Below are 3,817 nucleotides of genomic sequence, written 5' to 3'. Positions count from 1 at the left end.
GGAGGAGGAGGAGGAGGAGGAGGAGGAGGAGGAACCCCAGTTAGGTAGAGAATGTAGTCTGGAAGGACTACCACTGTAGAGATCTCCAGGGAGGAAATGGAGGCACAGAGAAGAGAACTGACTTGTCTCAAGTTGCACAGCTACTGAGCAACAGGAGCGAGAATAAGGGACGAAGACAGCCCAGCCCCCATAAACACTATTCTGGGCTCCCTGGCACATGAAACTGCTCCAAGTGGTCACTTTTGGGGAAGACCGGCAAGCAGGGACATGTTTCTATGGTGTCCTCCCCACCCTTCCCCCACTCGTGAAGCACAAAACTCTCCAGTGTGATTATGTGTGGCCTGTGGGAGGCAGGCAAGCTTCTAGAGGCCCGTGGGGCCCCACCTGATTCATGCATCTCTGAAAAGAAGTGCCCCACCCCCAAAGGTTGTCTCGACAGGCCCAAGAGCTGCCCTATTCAGAGCAATGACTGTTAAGGCAGGTGGGGACCATGAGTGACAGAGGCTCAAATGTGATCCAGGCTGCTCTCGAACTCACTATGTGCCGAGGATGACCTTAAACCTCTGATACTCTTGCTTCCTCTTCCCAGATGCTAGGGTTCCAGCTGTGCACCTCATCTGGTTTCATGTGCTGCTGGGCATCCCACTCGGGGCTTTCTCCATGCTGGGCAGGCACTCTACCAAACAAGCTACTGTTTCTGAAAGACAGAGACTCACGATGTTGTGTAGGCTGGCTACAAGGTCTTGATCCTCTTGTCCCAGTTTCCCACATTCTGGGAGGTATTTGTCACCCACACCCATCTTCCTGGGAAGCTTTCTGCCTTGTGGGTAGCACCTTTAGAAACTGGATCACAGGCACTGGAGATGTAGCTGAGTTGGTAGAGGGCTTTGCCTAGCAGACAAATCCCTGGGCTCAGTCCCCAGCACTGTGTGAACTGAGCATTGTGGTACTTGCCTGTGACCAGAGAATACAGAGGCAAGAGAGAAGCTTAAGGTCATCTTCGGCTACACCGGGAATTTGAGGCTAACCACATGAATCCTTGTGTCGATGATTAAAAGAAAGTAAACGTTGGGTTACAAAGCTGCAACCCTTGTGGTCACTCAAGGACACTGATGAATGTCCCCTGGCAGCACCGTGACCAGAACATAGACTCTACCTAATGCCCACTGATGAAAGAGGTAAAGAGGCTATGCACAGTGCCAAATGTGGTGGCCTTAGCTTTAATCCTAGCACTCTGAAGGCTGAGGCAGGAAGATCTCTATGAATTCGAGGCCTGCCTGGTCTACAAAGCAAGCTCCAGGCCAGTTCCCCTCCCCCCTCTCCCCTTCTCCCTCCCCTTTCCCCTCCCCCTCCCCCCGTGAAAAAGCTGCACACAGTCTTTTGGCACCACTCAGCCGCTGGCCCCACATACCACTGCCAGAAGCTCTCACAGACGTGTCGAAATAGAGGCCAGACTCAAATCCCTGGAGCCAGGCTGGGTGTGGTAGCGCGTGCCTTTGATCCCAGTACTCAGAGGAAGAGGAGGCAGACAAACCTCTGTGAGTTCAAGGACAGCCTGGACTACATTGCAAACTCCAGGATAGCCAGGGCTACCTAGAAAGACCCTGTCTCAAAAATCCACACCACCAAAAACAACAACAAAAAGCAGAACCGCACAAAAGTCCCACCTAGGAACGCACAGCTCAAACCCGGGTACGAAGCCAATGTGCAAGAAGTCGTCAGGACCCAGTTAGCCTTGGGGAACAGCCAGGAGAGAGGAGGGAGACTGAAGGACTCTGCAGGAGGGGACCTGGAATGGTCTGTGACTCCTGCAGGTGTGGGCGCGCAAGGCTGACGTGCTATGAGCACTAGCCCAGCTGCTCCATCCAAATTGTTCTTTTTTTTTTTTTTTTTGAAGCTCACTGAAAGAGGGAGGTGGCCTTACACAGTTTAAAAGAAATTAGTAAGCAGTTTGCCTTCACCAAGGTCCCCAACCCCAGGATGTCCATGACAGGCTCCCTCAGCACAACTGCCAGTTCACTCCTTGGGGAGTCAGCGAGATGGATCCGTGGATAAAGGCACCTGTCACCAAACCTGAAGACCCGAGTTCGATCCCCAGAACCCACAAGGATGAAGAGAACTGACTTCCACAAATTGTCCTCTGACCCTCCATTTAGACACTGGCGCGCACACATACACACACTACAAAGATTTTATTATTATTATTACAAATGTTCACTAGCCCGAGAAAGTAATTATATAGAAAAAAAAAATCAAAACAGTCTCAAGAGCCAGGTGGTGGTGGTGGTGGCACACACCTTTAATCCCAGCACTTGGGAGGCAGAGGCAGGTGGATCTCTGAGTTCAAGGCCAGCCTGGTCTACAGAGTGAGTTCCAGGACAGCCAGGGAAACTCAGAAAAACCCTGTGTTGAAAACAAGACAAAACAAAACAAAACAAAAATGAAAACACAAGGACTGGCGAGATGGCTCAGCAGTCAAGAACACTGACTGCCCTTCCAGAGGTCCTGAGTTCAATTCCCAGCAACCACATGGTGGCTCACAACCATCTGTAAAGGGATCCGATGCCCTCTTCCGGTGTGTCTGAAGACAGTGACAGTGTACTCATATACATAAAATAAATAAGTCTTTTTTTTTTAAAAGATTTATTTATTTATTATATTTAAGTACACTGTAGCTGTCTTCAGACACTCCAGAAGAGGGAGTCAGATCTTGTTACAGATGGTTGTGAGCCACCATGTGGTTGCTGGGATTTGAACTCTGGACCTTCTGAAGAGCAGTAGGGTGCTCTTACCAACTGAGCCATCTCACCAGCCCAATAAATAAGTCTTAAACAACAACAGTCTCAAGATGGGTATGGGTCCTTCCTGTGCTCCCAGCATTGCAGAAGTCAAACAGGAAGATTAGTAAAAGTTTGAGGCCAGCCTGATCTATGTCGCTAAGTTTCAGGCCAGCCTAGGTTACATCCAAGAGCCTGTTTTTGAAGGTGAAGGTATATGCAGAGAAGTCAGCAGTTAAGAGCACTGCTGTTCTTCTGAGGGAACCTGGATTAGATTCCAACACCCACATAGCAACACATAGCTGTCTGTAACTCCTGCTTCAGGGTTCTGATCCTTCCTTCTGGTCTCTGTGGGCACCAGGCACACATGTGACGCAAAGACATACACGCCAGCAAAATTCCCATACGCATAAAATAAGAATGAATAAACTCTCCATGCCCAGGGACAGGGTTGCTCAGTAAATGAGGACGCATCCCACCCACGTGTTTATGGCAAACGGCACGAGGCTATGTGAAGAAGGGACACAATGCAAGTCGCACAATCTTATATAGAATCTGCTCTCACCCAACTGTGCTCTGTGTTGTACGGTGCCCTTCCAGAGGTCCTGAGTTCAATTCCCAGCAATCACATGGTGGCTCACAACCATCTGTAAAGGGATCCAATGCCCTCTTCCGGTGTGTCTGAAGACAGCTATGGTGTACTCATATACATAAAATAAATAAGTCTTAAACAACAACAAACCCAAAACAGTCTCAAGATGGGTGTGTGTGACACATGCAGAAGTACAAGAAGTACACAAAACGATGACTGGCTTTTTTCTTTTCTTTCTTTCTTTCTTTCTTTCTTTTTATTTTCTTTTGGTTTTTTGAGACAGGGTTTCTCTGTATAGCACCACTGTGTTTTAAAGACTGTGTGTGTGTGTGTGTGTGTGTGTGTGTTGCATGCGACAGTGATTGTGTGTTCATGTGTGTGCAAGTGTCCAAGGAAACCAGAAGGGATGCTGAATCTGGAGTTACAGGTGGTTGTGTGTTGCCTGAAA

General features: G+C 48.9%; 1 protein-coding gene across 3 annotated transcripts in view; it reads right to left on the bottom strand.

Moving 5' to 3' along the window:
• Positions 1 to 3,817, bottom strand: part of Tfeb (transcription factor EB) — a 56,476-nt gene that overhangs the window by 10,631 nt on the left and 42,028 nt on the right. Inside the window, exon 1 of one of the 3 annotated variants that reach the window (XM_029531433.1) lies at positions 538 to 566. The exons of the other annotated variants lie outside the window; for them this stretch is intronic. The gene's annotated coding sequence lies outside the window, so the exon portion shown is untranslated. Of the gene's footprint in view, positions 1 to 537; positions 567 to 3,817 lie in introns of those variants that run through there. 3 annotated transcript variants of the gene reach the window in all.

This window comes from Mus pahari, chromosome 18, assembly GCF_900095145.1.
Source record: "Mus pahari chromosome 18, PAHARI_EIJ_v1.1, whole genome shotgun sequence".
Taxonomy (NCBI): domain Eukaryota; kingdom Metazoa; phylum Chordata; class Mammalia; order Rodentia; family Muridae; genus Mus; species Mus pahari.
This window is presented reverse-complemented; position numbering and strand designations above follow the sequence as displayed.